Genomic DNA, 22122 nt, shown 5'->3' with positions numbered 1-22122 from the left:
CTGCCCAGTCCTAAAATCTTGATGAAAGCTGACAAAGGAGGCTTCACCCCCAGGAATGTCCTGGCCCATTTCAACCCTCTGTGTCAGCATCTAATTGGACATCAGAGTTCCTCTGTGGTGGCAGCCACATGATATGCCCAATAAAGATCAGTTGAAGTTGCCACAGTGTTGAAGGGTGCCCAGTTGCAAGCACCTTTGTTCTCTTCACTGGCAGAGGTACCTCTTGTACTGACGGAGGGGGCAAATGCATTGGTGCAGCCCAGGGCCACATCCACAGCCCAGCTGCCCCCACCTCATCTGAATTGGGCTGCCCATCTGTGGCCCATCCGTGCAAACTTCAGATGCTTCAGATCTTGGACAACTGGAAATGCAAGTGGGGATACCATATGTTTGATTTAATGTTAATTTTGTCTTTATCTTTTGTTATGGCTTTCACATAACACATTTTGTGCTGGATCCAACCCATTGATTGTAATCCGGAAGAGTTTTATACACTAATTGAGGCTTTCCTGTGACCATTCATAGAAAGCCAAACAGTTTTTTTGTGCATTCATGCAAATTATACGTGGGAACATTTGTGGGTTTGGCATTTTTATGATGCTTTTCTCTCTCAACAAAGCCAGACAGGTTACAGAAAAATATCCAAACCAAACTGAACAAAATATACAGATCCTGAGCTGGTCCCGCTGGAGGATTCTTCCAAACACAAGCTGTAGTGCTTGGCCTTGCTGAGTCCAGCTTTATACTACTGGAGTGCTTGGCCTTGCTGAGTCCAGCTTTATACTACTACCAGATCAAGAGCAAAAATACCTTTGGTTCTTGACCGTTTGTTCACATTTAAAAGCTTCTACTACTTCCCCCACACAAGCTTTTAATACCTTCAGAAAGAAGAGAGCAAACTTAGCAGTTATGTTACTCAGCTGTTACTACCTTGCTACAGCTGTTATTAGCTTGCTACTAGTGACAAGTAACCACATAAAAACTCTGATTGTTATGTTGGTTTCTAAGGTGTTTCTGGACTCAGATATTGCTGTTCTACTGCCAATCAAAAAAGCTAACTTCTGAAACATACCAAGACAAGGCAGCCATGGGGGACAAAGCAAGACACTTTACCACTGTCAGCTGCTAACTGTGCAGTTTTAACGTTTGTGTAGTTAAACAATGCCATGAACAGCGGATAGAGAAGGGCAGTGACACCATTTTTCTCACTTGAGTATCTGTGCCCCAGAAAAAAATTACAGGGCATTATGAAAAATATGTCAGAATGTTGCTAGAATTATATTTAAATCTTGCCAAAGGGTAGCACACGATAAAAGCTCTTTAGTATTTCTCTCTCTCTCCCTCTCTATTAATATTAATTTTTAGATAGCCACATCAGGTCCTACTAAGAGAACTTGTTTTTAAAAGACTTCTGTGAAATGAATTTTTTTATGTTCAATGTGTCAAACTGGACATTTCAAATTACATTTTCGTGGCCAAGATAAAGATGTCCTCCTAAGTGTGCTAATATCTGGGAATTATATTTAGCAGAGGGCTGATATAATAGAAACATAATCATAATTGAGACATTTAAGCTGCCCCTGGACAAGAAATCCTTTTTGTACATCTGGTGCTTCCAGGAAACTTAAACACCAGGGACTTCATTTTAATTTGCCTAATGCCATGCTCCTGTCAGTAATGATGGCTATGAACTATCCCACAAATCTCTCCAATGTCAATTTCACACAGAAATGGTGGTCATAGGGTGGTGATTAGATTTCTCCAGGTAAATTCACTTCCCAGGCAAACAGATATTACTTCAAGCAGGGCCTGTGTACAGCTTAAAACAAAGAACTGCCTCTTTGGTAAATACTTGGCCATTTCCTGAAAATTGACTTCCCCTGCCAAATGAATGTAAAGCACAATAAGTTTAAAATATTTTTCAAGCGAAAGAAAACGTTATTTAGGCTTGACAGATAATTCCCACTGTGGTGGGGAAAAAAATCTCACAGGCTCTGTTTCTGCCCATATGGAAACGTTGGAGGTGAAGCCAGTAGTATAAAGCTGGACTCAGCAAGGCCAAGCTCACAGTCCAAGACTAGGCTCAGCCTAGTTAGGTCCAGCAGTTTAATGCAGGCTTTGAGCCACTGTTTAAAGCTGCACCTGATCAGGCTAAGTCCAGTATCAAACCGTAGGCTCGGCCTGGACAGATCCAGCTTTATATTGCTGGTTCTGCCCCCAAAGCTTCATCCCCAAAGTTGGTGGGGGAGAGAGGGATTTTCAGTGCTTGCTCCAGGCACTGTTTTCCATAGATATACCCCCTGGACAACAGAGACACCTGAGGAAAGCCCCAAGATTGCAGAATGATATTAATTTGTAGGAGGACTTAAAATATTTTTAAAAGATATGTAAACATGCTATATCATGATGCTATGGAATACTGGTAGAACAGCAGGCACAAACCATCAGCAGGCTGGGAAGTCACCCAAACTCTTGCCTCCAAAATCTCCACTTTTGCAGGCATCTTTCACTACCAGTTGGTAGAGATACAAACAGGAGCACTGGGAATAAGCTTCATCTCTCCATCAAGGTCCTCCCTTCACTTCTTTGTGAAAGTCAACCCAGTAGAGTATCTATACTATATATAGAAGGTTCTAGATTCAACCCCCAGCATCACCAGTTAAAAGGCTCAGGTAATAGGTGATGGAAAAGAAGCCTACCTGAGACTCTGGAGGGCAGCTGCCAGTAAACAGGCAATAGTGATTGTGATGGTTCATTGGTCTGGCTCAGCATAAGGCAGCTTCATGTTCCACCCAGGAATATTCTTGATTCTTTGTGTTTTTTCTCACAAATACTATATAGGGAAAGACACTTGACTCCCAGGTAAGACTATTTCTTCTGCATAGCCACCCACCTTCATGATTCTTCATGATTCACCAACTGCACCATGTAATTTATATATTAAAACTATTACTATGCTTATGTAATTCAAGTGAAGAGCAAAAAGAAAAAAGAAAAAAAGAAAAATCCACTGACTCCTAGTAATCATTGATTTTTTTAAAAAAAGTCAAGAATAAAATATACTCACTCCATGTATAATATGAAGGACATATTTTACCTCTTTATTAAAAAAACAGCTTTTTTAAAGAGCCACTGGGGCAAACCATAAATAATTGTTGCAAGCATCAGGATCTTTTATCAGTGAATTGAGTTTATCATTAGGTTCTCTTATCTTTTGTGGATTACTAGGATGGTCAACAGACACAAACCTGATCTTTATTTTTTAAAAACTCCCTCTAATGTATGAAGAGTCAAAACATGCTTTCATATATTTAAAGGAAAATACTGGAGAACATTTTAAAATTTGAATATTGGAATAGAAGCAGTTAGGGTTGTCAAGTTAAAATCAATTGGATTCTCTGTTGAAATAGTAATGAAATATTTACAACACATCTCTTTGATGCTTTAATCAATACCTTCAAAAGTGATGTGTATCTTCCAAAAATCAGCAGTGTTCATATCCACTAAGAAACTACCCGGATCTAAAGTTTCAATATGTTTAACTAGCTATGGATGGAGAAAAGAAAAAATGTTCTCCCTGTTTAGAATGCATCTCCTGTGGGAGTGGTGACATCATCTTTACCTTCCTCTGTTGAATGGCACTGGCTATGCTTGGACCCTGCTTGGAAGTTTGTCTTTCACAGCTCAAGTAATATAAACCATAGAGCAAGACTGTTGGTGGCAGCAGCACTCAATCACTTCTGGCTGGGCTTCGTTGGTTTGTTTATTTATTATTTACATTATTTACCATCCACCTTTCTCACTTGGACTCAAAAGGGATTATACCAAGTAAGTCAGTAAATCAGTGGATTGGACAGTCACTCAGCCATACAATAGAAATACCATTGTAGAATCAATCAGCAATCTAAACATAAAAACTGAAGCAAAAATAAGTAATTACCATGACACGTTAAATTGTGCAAAATTCCTAGTTTCAGCAAGCTATACACAGTAGTATACACCACACTTCCTAATAATTTCTCCAAATTACTTTGTGAGTCTTTTAGTATAGTGCAACTCTGCTGCCTGCATAGAAAAGCCCTCTTGTAAAATTCAGTGTTGCATAGTTTGTGGAAAATCATGAGACTGAGAGCTTGCCTGACCTTGACGTGGCAGAGGACACAATAGAGAAGACATATGTACAGACAGCTATTGATTTGGCACCTGCAGGAGGCCCGGCTTTAGTGAGTGAAGCTCTTATGGTGGAGCATAGGGGGAAAGGCGAGGTTACATAGATGAGGGTCCAAGGTCATGAAGGGCTTTGTATGTGATAGTTAATACCTTAAATTGAGCCTGGGAACTGATGGGCAGCCAGTGAAGAGCCTGCAAGATCTGAGTGATGTGCATGCTCTATCTAGCTCCCAATAATAGCCAAGCTGTGACATTATGCACCAGCTGGAGTTTACAGACTGATTTTGAGCGCAGACCAATTTACAGTGCAATGCACAGAGACTAGTCTACTCTTAGTGTTACTGTGGCATGGATCCAGGTGAGCAGATCAGCTGTATCAAAGTAAGGGACCATTTTTTTGGCTAGGCTGAGTTGGAAAAAGACTTTTTTTGCATCTGCATTAATTTACTTCTCCAGTAACAAAAAACCAGGTCCAGTATAACCTCAAAGCTGAGTCAGTAAGGGTCAGCTGAAATCGATCAAAGGTGGGAAGCATGATATCCTCCAGGATCATTACCTTCTCATTCAGCAGTACCTTTGTCTTATCAAGATTTAGTTTCAATTTATTTTCCCTTAGCCAGTTTATCAAAGTGGCCAGGGAGTTACCACAGACCAGACATATACCACAACACCAGGTGATTTGGATAAGGATTTATAGATCTGGATTTCATCTGCATATTGGTGACATCCAAACCCAAAGTTGCAAATGACTTGTCCCAGGAGCCTTACATAGAGATTGACAAGCATGGGGGATAGAACTGCATCCCATGGAATTCCACAAGATATGTCCTACGTTAATGATAACTGATCTCTCACAGCAACCTTTTCAGTCTTATCTGTGAGGAATGATTTGAACCAGATCAATAAACATCCCCTCATACCTACCTCTGCGTACAAGTGCCTCAAAAGGATGGTAAGATGAACTGGATGAAAGGCTGCAGATAAATCCAACAACAGCAACAGAGATACATGGTACTTTGTCTACATACAAATTGAGGTCATTAACTACAGCTAGGAGAGCCGTCTCTGACCCATAGCCTAGCCTGACATCAGACTGAAAACTCTCTAGAGAAGATGAATTATCCAAGAATACCTGCTCAATCTGATTGTGATGTAGATCTACCAGAGAGCCATCAATGGCACAGCTTCCAACATTATGATTATTGATCAGTATCACTTATGCTCATGTTTGGGTATGAGCCAAACACAAGCCAGTGGTGACTTCCAGCCATTCCACCCTACTATGTAGTAATTATATGATACAGAATGGCAAAAGTTGGTGTGGATTGAATGAGGCTATGGCAAAGCATGTGTTGATCATGTCATCATAAGCTGATACAAATGTAGCTAGAATGGCTAGACCCTTCCTTGACAGGCACAATTTTATCCTATCCATGAGAATTGAGTAGCAAAAAAAAATCTATACAATAAAATGTAAATAAAACCCAACACCAAATTATCAAATTCTAGACACATACCCTTTACTTATAAGCACACATTGGCTGTCCTATTACCACTCTCTTTGGGTCAGGGTCAATAAATGTGTAACACAGATCAAGTGATGTTGAATATGCATCCCGGGAAGGCTGCTATATGTGTGCTTGTTGATTTAATCATGTGTGCATATGCAAGTGTGTTTGGCTTGTTCTGACTCATAACAAGGCACTTACTACAAGATTTTGGAATTTTGTAATGGAATAAATGAAGCCTACCAATTAATGGACAATTCTCAGAAAGTAACAGTACATTGCATTTAAACTATTTTTATCCCATTTGGTTTTTGGCCACTTAGACAACTAAGTGCTTTTGCTATTGCATTAGCAAAGGACTTTCCTCTCCCCTTTTTTTAAATGTACATCCAAGTTGGGGTTTTTTTTCAGCACTTCTAAAATGACTTCAGTTCAGCAGGGAGTACAACAATAGCCAGCCTATCTTCCAGCTCACGAACAGAAGCTGGCTGCAACCTCAGCTTATATTTTTTCCTAGACCACAGACTTTCTGGGTGTCAGTCACAATGCCCTTGTTAGAATTAAGGAGACTTCTCTGCTCTGAAAACAGCTTAATTGCCTCTCCCAGATGAGAGATTTTCTAAAGCTGGTCAGTAGCTACACACAGAATTGGAGCGGGGGGGGGGGGGCAATTAAAACTAGGCAAATGTTGAGATTTTAAAAAAGAAATATAAGAAAATGAGAAGCAGAAGAGCTTCAGATTCAACAGAGTGGCAATGGATATATTCTGTACTCTTTAAGATATTTAAACATATTGATTTATTTATCTTATTTATATGTATATTTATAGTATACATATGTATACTATTTGCTTCCAATCCAACAAGGAACAGCACACACCTAATCTACATTCATTCTCATCTGAAGTTAATGAAAATTATAACTAGAGCTGGATGGGAGCCACTTACATAATTCCTCTTCTGTGTGTTTTGTGTCTGCAAATATGTGTTCGTTATTTATCAGTGCATTCCTAAGCAGAGAAAATTTCAGTGGGCTTAGAGTGGTGTCACTCTGCTTACAATTGTACTGTTAGCCTCACTGTTTTACCCAGTGTGATTTCATATGATGTGGTTTACAAAACGCTGAAAATATCACACAAGCTGGAAGGTCAGGATATGTCCCCAGAAACCTCACAGTGAGCCAAGGAGGGAGGTAGTCCAGCCAAACATGATCTCAAGGAGACCAGAAGCAATGGAATTGTGAACCACACCAGTAACAATTGCATCATGGGTACTGCATGACTTAAGAAGATGCCCAGCTTCAGAATGACTGTGGAAGTTGTAGTGTGGGGGTGGGGGGGAAATGAAGGGAATAGAGACTTACTGGTTCATATTACCTGGAAATAATGTGATGTCATCATGTAGAGGCAATACTAGCATTTGGTCAATCTGACAACATCACTTCCAGGTCATACCAACAGTGACATCTTTAAATTGACACTGACTGTCCAACCCATTTCTCCCAGCATGTTTTCCCCTGGCACTGAGCTGAGCAGTGGTGAGCCAAGTCACAAGAGGATGGGAGGTCTCTCACCAAAACAGGAACTCTGACTTCTCTAGACTTGCTATATAATGCAGCATTGTTGTTGTTGTTTTAAAGAAATTTATACTCCATTTTTCTGCCCTATGGGAGACTAAAGTGGCTTACAATGTAATTGTGCTCACCTTCATTTTATCCTCTCATTAACAACCATGTGAGACAAGTGAGGCTGAGGCAGGGACATAGGTATAGATTTTTTATGGGGGGATTGGGGGGGCACACCCCCACCCACCCCTAGGGCATGGCCTTGCCTCCCCAAGCCCCGCCCCTGGCCTAGCGCTTATAAAAGCAGCTCTCGAGGCCGGGGGATGGCAGACTCTCGTGCCCTGCCCTCCCCTGCCCCCCACCAGCTGGGCTCCCAGCCAGCAGCCAGCAGTTCCTTCTGCCCTCCCCTCTGGGCAGAGGCATAGAGGGAAAATGGAGCCTGGTGCAAAATCTGAGTTTTGCCCCCCCTCCCTGGGGCAGACACTGTGATGCTGGCATCCACCCCCAAACAGCATCACTTTCAATGGTGTTTAAACTAGAGAGCCCAAATTCTACTTTTAAATCCACCTTAAAGTGAGAATCTGGGGTCCCTAGTTAAACAACATTGAAAGTATGCTGTTTTGGGGTGGATTATCCCCCACCCTGAAACAGCATCACTTTCAATGTGGCATAGTGGTTAAGAGCAGGTGCATTCTAATCTGGAGGAACTGAGTTTGATTCCCTGCTCTGCCACTTAAGCTGTGGAGGCTTATCTGGGGAATTCAGATTAGCCTGTGCACTCCCAAACATGCCAGCTGGGTGACCTTGGGCTAGTCACAGCTTCTCAGAGCTCTCTCAGCCCCTCCCACCTCACGGGGTGTTTGTTGTGAGAGATGAAGGGCAGGAGATTGTAAACTCCTTTGAGTCTCCTGCAGGAGAGAAAGGGGGGATATAAAACCAAACTCTTATTCTGCTTCTAAACTGAGGACCTCAGATTCTCCCTTTAAATCCATGCCAAAGGGGGTGGATTTAAAAGGAAAATCTGGGGAAATTTTTTTGGGGGGTGCCTGCTGTCAGGGGTGCAATTGTTAATCTAGAAGCACCAAACTTTCAGGGTATCTTTAGGAGACTCTCCTAATGATACCACCCAGGATTGGTGAAGTTTGGTTCAGGGTGTCCAAAGTTATGGACCCTCAATTATGTAGCCTCCAGGGAGTCCACCCCCTGGACCAAACTTCACAAAACCTGGGTGGTATCAGTAAGAGTCCCTCCTGATGATACCACCCAGGTTTGGTGATATTTGGGTCAGGGGGTCCAAAGTTATGGACCTTCAAATGTGTAGCCCCCATCTTCTATTAGCTTCCATTGGAAACAATGGAGGATGGGGGCACCCCCTTTGGGATTCCATATAACTTTGGATTCCCTGAACCAAACCTCACCAAATCCAGACAGTATCATCAGGAGAGTCCCCCAAACGATCACGGAAAGTTTGGTGCTGTTTGGTGCCAAAATTGCACCCCCTGCAGGCCAAAAACCTAAAAACACTAAAATGTTTTAAAAACACACAAACAGAGGGTTGGAGCTTCGGCCATGAATGGGGGGATTGAACCTGAGAAACCCCCCCTTACCTACATCCTTGGTGAGGGAGAATTCCAGACACCCACCAAGTTTCATTGAATTCAAACCTGACTTTCCCTGATCCAAGTTCAACACTCCAACCAGTACTCCATGCTGCCTCTATTTGTGTATATATTTGCTTGAAACCCATTTGACCATATGATTCCCATTATATCATTCCCTAAAGGGTTTCCGCTGTGAGGGTGAAATATATTGATATATTTCTCCTTTATGTTCACATAGATTACATTCTAATTCTGTGTTTTTAATGGGCAATATGCAATTCAGACTGAAAATCCTACTTTACCTTTATCAAACATTAGTATTAGAAATTCTTACATTAATAATATTTTATATGTGTATATTTGGCTAATGGAAGATTTTATTGGGGGATTTAAAGACATGCACAACAAATGAAAGGTAATTTTATACTCTTCTATATTAATGGTTAACTTATGTTAATGACTGAATTGGAATTGCTTTTTTGTAAGTGCTGATTATAAATTAATTGCAATTTTATAAGTTTCTACATTAAGAATGATGTTGTTGCTCATTTTACATTTCTCTTTCTCACTGGAAAAAAAAGAAGACAAAATTACATTTAATTGGGGTGCTGTGTGGTTTCCGGGCTGTATGGCTGTGTTCTAGCAGCATTCTCTCCTGATGTTTCGCCTGCATCTGTGGCTGGCATCTTCAGAGAGGATGGCCACAGATGCAATATCAAGAGAAGCTAACCTAACATGCAACCCTTAACAAACTCCACAACCAGTGTCCCAGCCGTGAAAGCCTTCAACATTACATTTAATTAATTTTAGAATGTTACTTCTGCCTTCAGACATAAAGAAAGCAAGTCTATAGATGACATATTGGACTTAGCTTTTTGTGGACTACAATCACATCTGAGGCATCAGAATTCACTGTGCAGTCAGGGTTAGGTACTTTGTATGTTACAGCCAAGCAGAACAGGCCTCAGGGGACTCTCCTAATGATACCACCCAGGATTGGTGAAGTTTGGTTCAAGGGATCCAAAGTTATGGACCCTCAAAGGTGTAGCCCCCATCTTCTATTAGCTCCCATTGGAAACAAAGGGGGATGGGGCACCCCTTTGGGAGTCCATAACTTTGGACCCCTGGGCCAAACTTCACAAAACATGGGTGGTATCAGTAATAGACTCTCCTGATGATACCACCCAGGATTGATGAAGTTTGGTTCAAGGGATCCAAAGTTATGGACCCTCAAAGGTATAGCCCCCATCTTCTATTAGCTCCCATTGGAAACAATGGGGGATGGAGGCACCCCCTTTGGGAGTCCATAACTTTGGACTCCCTGAACCAAACCTCACCAAACCTGGGTAGTATCATCAGGAGAGTCTCCCAAAAAACTCCTGAAATTATGGTGCTGCTAGCTTAAAAACTGTGCCCCCTGAAGGCCCAAAACCAGAAACACTAAAAAATACAAAAAATCCACAAACGGGGGGTGGGGGTGGTGGAGCTTCAGAAATGTAAGGGGGGGGGTTGAACCCGAGAACCTCCCCTTACCTACATCCTTGATCACTGCCGCCCGAAATTGTAATTTGTCCTGCAGGGGAAAAGGTTACAATGACCTCTACATTTTCCCTGAAAAATCAAAAGTAGTTTTGATGAAGGGTGAAAGAGGCAATAGCATGCTCGCTCATTTCACATCTAGAGCAAGGTGTTTGTGCCTGGAGGATGAGAAGAGGCAGGTGGGAGAAAAGCTATTGTTTCCCCAACCAGAACAAAAAGTCCATGCATGCAAAATGCCTCCTTCTCTTTCACACAAAAGGTAAAGAGGAGTGAAGTTGCAATGGTAGCTTCAAAGAGAAGGATAAAAGAATGATTACAGCAGCCCTAGAGCCCCATCCAAAGTGGAGAGCGGAGTGCGAATCTGCTGGTGGAAGCAATATGTGGCCATGCTGGTGGATTTGCCCTCCCAGAGTACTTACAGCAGCATAGAGGTGATTCTGCCCACAACCTTCCAACTCCAGCACTGATACATGGTGCTGGACACAGCACCAGCATTCCAGTGCCCCTGCCTCCACCACTGCCATAACTGGAGTGGACCTGGTGCATGGCCAGGGAGCAGCTGACTTTAGTTGGCTCCTTCCTGGCCATTCACAGCAGTATGGCAGCAGCTGGGAATGTAGACCTATGCCACCCTTTTGGGCAGCGCAAGTCTGCTGAGCCCCATAGAGACTTCTTTGGGGGCAGCAGCCATGGCACGCAGTTCTAGGATGGGGCTACTAGAGGACAGGCAGAGAGCTACTCTAATTTGCTTTCAAGGGGATTGGTCACTTCTCAGTGACATTTTGCCCAACCTGGATTTCATTGCATCTTTGTTACTTAGAGCACAAGAAAGGTAAACCCAAAGTTTTGATAATTTTTTTATATATTATCAGTTTCACAATTGTCATTTTTCTTCTTCTCTAACTTCCTGAAACCAATCAACACTGCAAAATATTCTGGTCACATTTTACTCTACAGTACATAGAAGTGCCCTGAGACTGCTCTTGCCACTGTGGCTCCTAAAAGATTATTATAGCATTTAAAAAGATTATAAGTTTAATAAATTATGATTATGCACTTATATTTCTTTTTATTGATCCTTTAGGGGAGGCTAACTTAATAATCTAGATGAATCAGTTTGCACATTTATTACAAAAAATTGTTCAGAGTTTCGGAAATGACAGTCTCCAGTGTCTCAATGGGTCCATTGCCAGCATGTTTCCTGAATGAAATAGTACCAAATCAAGACTGAAGTATTTTGTACAATGCTAAAATGACAGGGATGAATTAGGCCATGTTGAATGTACCAGTATTTACATTTTACTGCTACTGTCCACTATTGCTCTTCCTTGGGAAAGAATCTCTATCATTTTCCTATTCTAGTTCAAAAGGATAGTAGAGGCTAAAGAGGCACTGCTCAAATCATAAAGGCATTTGTAGAGCAATCTAAGCAGGCATATTCAGAATCTTGCTCAAGTTTACTCTGTGAGGCATTTTTCTAGAGTTGCCAGGCACATCTTGGCAACTGGCCGGTGTTGTATGAGGCAACATAAAGATGTTTACTGGTGATATGCTGATGTCACTCCCCATGCTTTCAGAAGTAACGTCAGAGTGTCACCGGGGAGCTTGGGTAAAAACCATAGCGTTTTTGAGGAATGGTAAAGCATCCCATGTAACTTCTGGTTTAACTTGGAAGCTATGTAAGTGTGCTGGCATTACTCTGGTGTACCAGAACTTTCCTTCATCCCAGTTCCTCCAATTGGTGCCCATTGCCCAAGGCATCAGCAGGCATCAGAAGGAATTGCTGGATATATATATACCTAAGTTTGTCCATCCTTTTACGATTTTCTCTCACACCAGAATTCCCTTGAATTTTCCTTGGGGAATGGGAAGGAAACTAAGAACCATGGGTTGGATAGGACAATCTAGAAATGGTAGAACTAATGGGATATAACTCCATGAACCTTTAATTTTTATTTAACTGGTCTATAAAAATACATCCATGTCAAGAAAAAAATCCATGTAAGTTTATTCCACGCATCAATATTTCTAATTTAACATTTTAAGTCTTATTCTCTTATAAGAGAAATAGTTACCAGTTATTTGTAAATTGATTCTGAGAATGTTTCCTTCCTTGCAGATATTTATATGTTCCTCCATCTGCTTTGTGAACTAGCTTTTGCACGGCCAACTATACTACCTCATCTAAATGTTGGGTCTCAAGGGGAGGCATTTAAGAAGAGAACACTCAGGGTGGATTAGTGCATACAGTTTGGGGATTATGGCATTTGCATCTGCAGGGTGCATCTGGAGACATGTTAGTGACAGCAACTGCATTTAAGTCCTGTGTATGTATGCCTGTCTATATGGTTAAAAACAGAATCAGATAAATCCAAAACAGCATGTGTGGATCTTCCAGCAAAAAAATGAACATCAGTTCTATAATTGGCAAAAGCTTGGGGTCAGGGTGGGGGAGAAAAGGTATCCCTTAATACAAGGGATTTATGATCTACAAAGATTAATCCCCTCCACCAGCCCACAAGTGACTGAATGAATTTCCTGATTTGGGGTGGTTGCCTTGAATGAAAACAGGAAAGGGGGTAAAGAGCCTTCAGTTCATATATGATAAGCTGCCTTCAGCTGTATGGAGAACCAGAGCTGGTCAGACCTGGAATCCATATTATCCTTCATTGAGCAGAAATATATAAGAGTTTATTCCATGCCTCTGAGAATGACAGATTTGCTAGCACTGGCTCAACAAAGCCATCTATCATTTCTTTGTTGCTGTGCTACTTTGGGAAGTTGGTATTATAGGCTTCTGAAAATTACATTGTAAAAGCCTCAAGGCTAGAATCACCACCACTACCACCACCCATCTCCAAGCATTTATTATCTGGATTATAACAAACAACAAGGAAAAACAAGGAAAACAGCTTGCTGAGAATAAAGATCCATGAACTCCAAAGGCATTAAATAACTAATAATCAGGAGTGCTAAAAAGAATCTTTTTCTTCCTGTCAAATTTATAATTGAAAATGGTATCTTGAGGTAATGGGAGGCTCCTAAGAGTTTTAGGCCACATCAGCAACTGCTGTTTGTACTGGTCCATGGCCAATGCTATCTGCAGTGGTTCTTCCAGATCTGAATTACAGCATGTGTTTACTTTTCATCTCCCTGATGTCTACTTGCTATCACTGAATCTTGCTGAAAAATGTGAACTATATAATGTAGCTATAAAGATTTAGGTTTGAGAAACTACTGGGTATCTCTTCTTCTACACAGACCTGTCTGCTGAGGAGATTCTATGTATCTACCTTGAAATATCTGCACATTGCATAAAATTCCAGAGCACAGGTTAGGGCTTGCGCAAGCATCCACCACTTGGACTCACATTCCATTTGCCCATCATGAACTCAAACCTATTTAACGGATTACTTTTTGTGCATTCACGCAGTCTCATTCAGTGCTGTCAAAAGCATTTCACATACGTGTGCTTTCAAATTGTGTGATGACAATCATAGTTTCCTCCCCACCCAGATAGGTCATTACAGGACACCACTCTGTTGTCAATTATTTAACTAAAGAGTACACAAATCACTCAGTCAGGTCCATCTTATGATAATTCGTGCATGGGCATTTTTTACACAGCCTTATGTTTTTTGCTCTTGAAAGATGTATATGGTTTCCAACCTTATTTTCAATATTTATGAATCGTTAAAACAATCCCTTGTGTTTAAAGAGAGTTATTCAACCTCAGAACAAACAATCTGAAAATTAACTGTACATTTCAAGTAATACTTATTTGAAAGTTTGGGTTGCTGCTGTTTTTAGTGTGCCTTTTAAGTCTGTTGAGAGCATAATTAAGAAATCTGTGAAAAACAAGTTAACTATTATTCTTTATGCAAGTAAGAATATTCCGGTTTTGCATTTGCTCACATCTCCCAAGTTCACAGGTTTTTGGGTTTTTTGCTTATTTTCTTGAATTTTCAGAATAAAAAGTAACTCAATTTCACTTTTAAAATACTCTGAAGTGTGGCTGTTCCATGCTATTGACACTTAAATCCTTGCTATGAATCATGCTCAAAGTGACAAAGGTCACACTTGATGCAAATCTTCAGTGCTTGATTCACAGTTCCATTTAAGAATTGTGTGAATATGCAATTCGAATTTGCATGGATATTATTATTTAAAACTCCTTGGAAGAAATTGCCTCTAATATTTTAAATGTGATATATATGGAACATTTGTTATATACTGTACAGAAAAGTACTTCTGGCATTGTTATCAGTGTAGCAAATAACAAGTATTTTTGTACAGTAGGAATAAACCCTCACAACAGCCCTCAAATTTAGAGAGCTTAAGAAGGAATCTTGATACACGTTGGGGAATTTATTGGACAGGGTTGGAACAATTCCCTTAATATGTCAGCTCATGGAATCAGCAACCCCATACTATCAGATTTCTGGAGACTTTCATCTTAATTTTATGTTACAAAATTTATATCCCGCCTTTCTGCCCAAACAAGAGCCAAAAAGGTGACTAACAAATAAAATAAAATAATAAAACCATGTTTTAAAAAGATTAAAACCAGCTACAAAGAACAACAGCACATCATTAAAACTAAAACCAAAAGGCATACAAAAAATAAAAACAAAATTTTAAAAGCAAGGCAAGAAGGAGGGATAGCCAAAAGAATGCTACATAAAACAAGAGTCTTCATATGCTGGCAGAAACTGGAAACAGAAGAGGACACATTAAACTCCCTGGGGAGAGAATTCTGCATTTTTCATACCAAGAAGTCCCTCCCCCAAGTCCTACTCACCTAATCTCAGTAGGTGGGGGCACCTGAAGCAGGTCCTTTGAAGATGACCATAGTAGTTGGGTATGTCCATAATGGAGTAGGTTGTCCTTCAGAGAAGGTATGATGACTTGTGTGTGTGCCATCAAGTCACAGCTGATTTTTGGTGACCCCATAGGGTTTTCAAGTCAAGAGGCAGTTTGCCATTGCCTGTCATTGCTTGCCTACATCATGATTTTGATATATTCATTGGAGGTCTCCCATCTAAAAGCTATGCCGCATAGATTAGAAATGGTACTTGGTAAGATGGGGTGGAGCCTGTTGCAGGCAATGAATATGTGATAGATAGGTCAAAGCCTGGCAGGTGATTTCAGGATGAAGCTATGGAAACACAGCTAACAGGAAAAGACATCCTCACACTTTGGTCTATTACAACTGCTGCACCTTCATCTACAGGCAGATAAATTGAGTAGAAGTCTTAGGCTATTTCCACACAACCCAATAACAGCGCCCTAGGGATGGTAAAAACACCATCCTTGGGGCGCTGTTCGCAAAGCAGATGCTGCTGCATCGCAGCAGCACCATGCTCATGCTGCCCAAGTGGCGCGAAAACACCGCTTTTGAACCTCGCTCGAGGAGCAAAGTTTTTCAAAAGTGGTGTCTTCCACCCACTGCAGTTCGCGGCCTTGATTCAGAAGTGAGAATATGTTGTGGCAAGACATATTTCCATCCCTTGTACCTCAGTTGCACCCACCCTAGACCCTTGCACTCCATCCATGACCAAGTGCTATCAGAAAACATGCTTCTCTTCCCTGTCATCTGTACCACTGCTTTAGACCCAGATGGGTCTGGGAAGAATGCTCATCACTACTCATCACACTTTCTTGGAGTCACATAGCCCTGTCTAACATGCAAGTCTCCATTTTCAGCCTGAACTAGTACAGATCCTTAGATTTACTACTTTATCATGCCAGATCTTTGACTTCATGTCCTGTACACATATTACAGTGCACAATTTCTGCATACATGTTAACTAATTCTCACATTAAATTAGATACATGTAAAGCTGAGCATGCAGTTTAGACCAGAGCCGTAACTAGGGGAAACTGCGCCCGGAGCACATGTGCCCTGCACCCCTGCCATGCTCCTGCCACCTCCTGCCATGCCCCAGAATGCCACACCATGCCTCTGCACCAGGGGGCACCCAGGGCAAGATGCCCCACCCCGCCCCCTGGCAGCTACGCATCTGGTTCAGACCCCACTTTTATCCAGTTATTGGGTTTCAGGTTTCTTTCTAAAGTGAGTATGTTTTAGCCCTTTCTAACAAACAGATGTTTGCAGGATATATGTACACTTATTGCAGTGTGTATTTAGGTTTGCTAGCACTGTCATGACTGGGAATTATTTTTTTTTATTTGGCCCCCCAAAAAAGCAGCATCAAAAAAATCCAGGAATTTTTTTATTGGTGGTGAAGGATTGTCTCTTAACCCCAGACTTCAGAGACTCAGAGAGATAAATAGGACACTGAACATCCTTCCTTTCTACTGTTCTGTTGCAGTAGATGTGTAGATTGAAACTCTCAGGGAATCTTCTTTCTTTCTACTTTTACACCTTCTCTCCACACTTCTCCATTTTGGCACCATGATGTCAGGACATGCATTTCACACCTGTACCTATCCTAGATACTTAGACAAGATTAGACTAGGTTAGAATCCTCTCTACTCTAGAGTGGAGTTCCTTACAATACTCATATTAGTTTTTGAAAAAGATAAAAGAAGCACTTTGTGTACCTTTGTTTCTAGCTGCACAAGCAAACCAGAAGATATTCTGCTGTACGCATATGTGTTGATCACTCTGCTAATCTAATAAATCTCAATAATTTTGAGTGCAATGCCTGTGGAGGGCTGAGTTTGGGGAGGATTAAAGTGGTACTTCCAGGTGGCACTTTAAGGATTTCACTTCATATTTAGGGTAAAGACCATGAAGACATAGAGAAATTCCTTGAGAGTCATTATGGAGGCCATTTTCTAGCCACTGTTTCTGCCCTTGCCTCTGTTTTTTGAGGGTGGGCGATGGTGGCTGGGAGGAGAATTAACTACTACCGGTATAGGCAGGCAAATTACAAGCCTTATGTGTGCATGTGGAAAGGGTATGTTTGGAAACATAGAAATGCCTCGGTTATAATATTAAGCACTGTTGGATTATACATAAAGTTTACTAGATTTTGCAGGCAAAGATCTACAGTTCACTGAGCCTTCAAACCCATTCCTGGAACAATATCAAGCAATGATGTAATTTGCTGGGATATTAGCTAATTCTTTCTGGTAACTCACAAAATTAAAGCTAGACTGACCTACCCCATCTGGAAAAAAATTAACGAACGACCATTAAATAGTTCTTTAATATCATCTTCCCATGCACAATACCAAGTGATATTTTCTTTTTGCAAAATGGATCATTTATAATGTTAATCCAATGTATTTGCTCGATAGTTTGCTATAACATGGGAAGTAATGCAGTCATATCCAATCAACTGCAACAAGGGGTGGTATTGATAACAATATTAGCCTGGGCATTGTTATTATTCTGACTGCTTGCAAGCTGAGATCAAGAAGTTACTTCAGCATGTTCCATTATGAGTCACAATTTTAGCTTCATTGACTAAACTCTAGATATAGGTATCAGTTTTATCTTGAGCTACAAGCCTACAGCTCTTTCTTATTTCTTCTTTCTTGATTATTGCAAGGGTAAAATTAAGATTTTGACAGTTGTATTGTTCTAGTACATGTACATTGTGATCTCCTTGTTGAAATAAGCAGGTATTTAAACACCACTATCAATATTACTATAAGCATAAAGAACCAACTGTTGTTTAAGCAAGAGAAAATGTACATTTATTATCTGATACCTAATTAGTTTTTTGTTTTGCTCTGTTTTTAAAAATCTTTGCAGGAATGGCTTCTGTGTCAATGCAAATGCATCTTGCTCATTTTCTTTCTGCCTTCCTAGCCTGTTTCAAAACATCCCTTGGTACACAGAGAAAGAAAACAAACTAAAATCTGCTGTAAATATGGAAAAGAGGAAGCTGGACTTGATGTTTATGCAGCAGTGCATATTTCTGTTTAAGTGTCTCTTTGGACCAGAAGCAGCTGCATTCTGCTTTTGTCTTTTCTGGATTTCAAAAACAATTAAATGGGTGATCTTCAGCACCTGGTCTCAGATCTACAAGATAGCCGGCATAACAGAGATTAGCACCATTTTCCACAGCTGGGTCCCTGTTTATAAAAAGAAGTGTCTACTAGGGAAAAGGCTTTTGATAGTTATCTTCTTGTGTTATTTAACTTGTTACAGATAAGTACCTAGCCAGATATATTAGGTAGGTGTGGAGGATGCTGAGGATGGTTTCATGATTTAAAGCTTTGGGCACATGTAGTTTCCAAAGACATCTGTTTAACAATAACTAAGATACCAGAAGAGATCAAGAAAGGCTGGGTAAATAAAAATATGATACCATGGGGAGTAAAATGAGCCTATATACTTCAATGCACCCTCAGCACAATAACTCAAAGCTGTGGAGCTTGAAAGTTGCATTCAGGGTTGTAAGGTTCTGTATATTTTGGCCATGACATGAGATGTTTGTGCTTGTGTGCGTGTGTGTGAATTTGAGCTCACAAGAACTTTCTTTCCCTTTCAATGCTTATGTGGGACAGGACTCAATTAGGTCTTGTAGTGTTGGTTCAAGTTTGCAGTGTGTGTATATCAGGGTTCTTCATCTGTCAATGTTCTCTCCCAGTTGTAATAAAGAGACCTGTTGCGGATACACCTGAATCTCCTGCATGCTGGCTATACAGCAGAGTTGAAGGATAATCTGAGGCAAAATACAAAAGCTCACTCCATCTACCACAAAAACTCACCCCACTCACCACATCCATAGGTGGCACTGGGGAAGGAGGGTGAGGTCTGGTGTGTCTGTAGTGCACTGCTATACTGTCACATCCAGAAAAAAAGTGTAAAGTACATATTTAAATGCTTGAGCATTTACAAAATACTAGAGCATCCTTCAGGTCATTCTGTTTTGTTTTTTTACTGTTAGTGTGCCAGCACAATGCTGGCACTTGCTTCTTCTATTCCTCCCTCATTTGCTCCCAGGACAATGAACTGGGATGCCTCAAAGATACTGCAAGCCGTAGCATTAAACTGGGAGAAGCTGTGACTTCTTTTACTTCTCTCCCCCTTCCTCATTTCACCTTCATAAAGCCCCCGCAATCAGCTCCATTTGATGGGGGTTGTGGTTTTGAGGGGGGGGGTTGTCCACCTGTACCGGGTGCATTTTTCAAGGTAGAGGCACCAAACATGCAGGGAAACTTTGGGAGACTCTCCTGATATGATCATCCCATGATTGTTGAAGTTTGATTAGGGGGTCCAGTGCTATGGGTCAAAGCACTCACCCCCATCTCCCATTAGAAACCATTGGAAACAATGGGAGATGGGGGGGTACCTTTTTGGGGACCCACAGCACTGGATCCCTAAACCAAACTTCACCAACCTTGGATGTTCTTGTCATGAGGGTCTCTTAAAGCCACTCAGCAAGATTGGTGCCTTTGTCTTAGAAACTGCTCTCCTAAAAACACCCCAAGAAATTTCCCACAAGTTACAGTGGAGCCCAGTCAGTACAAATAGGAAAATTCTCAGCAGAGAATCAAGCCCAAAAAACCAATAAACTAAAGTGGGGAGCCCCACAGGCCCATGCAGGCCACAGCAACACCAACCTGACAACCAACCAAAAACCAGCAAGCATGCACAGAAACTGCAGAGGAAAAAACACTGTTAAAAAACCCAGACAGCCAATTATATAACTTTTGCTGAACCAGAGAAGGGAAAGAATAAGGAATAGCAGGCAGGTGTTTTTTTTCTTCCATAAACTTTTAAATAATCAGGTCAACCAGACTTGTAGCCTCCCTCCCCCCCTCCCCGCAAATATTCACCAACTCATCACCAAGCCCAACTAGAAGCAACTAAAACAAACAGTAATTAATAATTTAAAAAGGTACATATTTTTTAAAAAGGTGTAAAGTGGTTCAGTCAAACCCTTTGATGCCTTCGCAGGCAGGTCTCCAGTGTGCAGGACTGCAGGTAATCCCATGAAGACAGATGCTCTAAAGACAAGTTCAAGAGCCAAAGGCAAATCTTGAACTATCACTCAAATCCTCCGTCTGGATTTTGGAAGAGAATGGTCAGGTGAGGAACCAACCTTATACAGTAGCCAGGCGCCAAAAATCCAGAAAACTGAAAATATTCTAGGAAATAAAAATCTTGTCTGATAAAGCCAAAGAGCAGAGTTGGCAGTCATGCAACTCACTGGCCAAAGGGAGTTTTTCCCCTCTATTCCCCTCTTCTCTGCAGATGTGCAACTTTGCATAGAGCTCAACTCCCTGCAGAAATTCATATCAGCCATTGGTTAGGAGATAATCTTTAGGAATATCTGTGTATGGAAATCATACACAGGGCATGAGACAGGGAAGGTAGACTACAGCCAGTCCCTTCAGCAATGCAGGCTGAAGTGGGCTTTAAGCAGCCCACCAGAAACACCCAGCTAAGGTTAGTAAGGAGGAGGGGGTAATTCTCTGGTTTGAAAAAAAATCAAGTTGGGTTAAAGGGACTAGATGCTGCAGAAGAGTCCCTTTATAGTATGGTATGATATGGTATGGTAATTTAATTTCTATACCGCCCTTTATGTAGGAGTTGCATGGCGTTGGGGCATTGCCTGTAGGAAAGGAGGTTATCTCCTAGAATGCAAACACCTGAGGGTGATTAATGGCTGATATAACAAGCACCAGCTGTGGCCTAGGAAGGTCAGATAAGTGAGGAGGACATCAAGGCTTGGGATCTTCTTTTCTAAAATATGCTCAGAGGTTTGGCTTCTTGAAACTGTTATCCAGTCTCTCTTGATTACCTGAGGAGACTTCCTTGGTTCCTGAATAAAAAGGCTATTGGACTTTCTCATCATCTTGTAGCCGGGAGCTTTCTTGTCTTGTTTTATTTTGTCTGGAGGGGAAAACTCCTACAGAGGAGATTATTTCTTTGGAAGCCTGGGAGAAAGCTGGGCTGGAGAAGTCAGCCAGCCGTTCATCATCTGGCATGTAAAGCTAATGAGAGGCCAGAACGACATTGCGAGGTCGGTTTCAGCTTTCAGCTTTCAACTTTCCTTGGGGAGCCGCTGCTGCTTTACACTTTGAAGGAACAAAACCCAATAACCCAAATAGGAATTTGGGATTTTAAGGGTTTGTTTGTTTGTATCCGGCCTGGATTTTTTTGTTGCTACTTTTTTTCGGGGCCAAATAAAAAAAAAAAGATGAAAAGGGCATTTCTCAGAGGTTTTGCTTAAATCGGCATAACCGGATCAACAAGCCTAGTTTAACTATATTTTGTGGGCAGAAGAGCAAACCACAGATTTGCCATTTTGTCCATTTTAGATGTTATAATAAACTGCTGGGAGATAGGAAGTGTTCCTCGAACGACGTCTCCAAATCCAGGCTGTTCAATATCCAGGTCCTAGTCACCACAAACTTCCTAGGCTCATTCTTCTATTTATCAGGACATAAAGTTTTGTTGTCGCATCTGACAAGAGCTTTAGGCTACAAATTTGGTGCTAGACTGAAAAGTACAGGAGGAATCTCTACAATGTGTTCTGTCTGTAGTTGGAATACATGACCACTTCACAGTCCAAAACACATCATGACCAAAACAGATGGGACAGGGATTATAGATCATCAGTCTGTTAAAGTGGACACCTGTGATTTGGGTCAGAGCCACATGGTAGGGGAAGAAGAGCTGTCACCCTTCAAACTCACTCATCAAAACCAGCTCTCTGTACTATTATTAGCAATTTTGTGTTTTTTTGTTTTTGTTTTTAAAAAAGTAATTCAGTTTAGAGCACTGTTCTTGTTTTTTATCCTGACACCAA

Source organism: Sphaerodactylus townsendi, linkage group LG02 (genome assembly GCF_021028975.2).
Source record: "Sphaerodactylus townsendi isolate TG3544 linkage group LG02, MPM_Stown_v2.3, whole genome shotgun sequence".
NCBI lineage: Eukaryota > Metazoa > Chordata > Lepidosauria > Squamata > Sphaerodactylidae > Sphaerodactylus > Sphaerodactylus townsendi.
The sequence above is the reverse complement of the archived record's forward strand: the minus strand, read 5'-3'. Positions refer to the sequence as shown.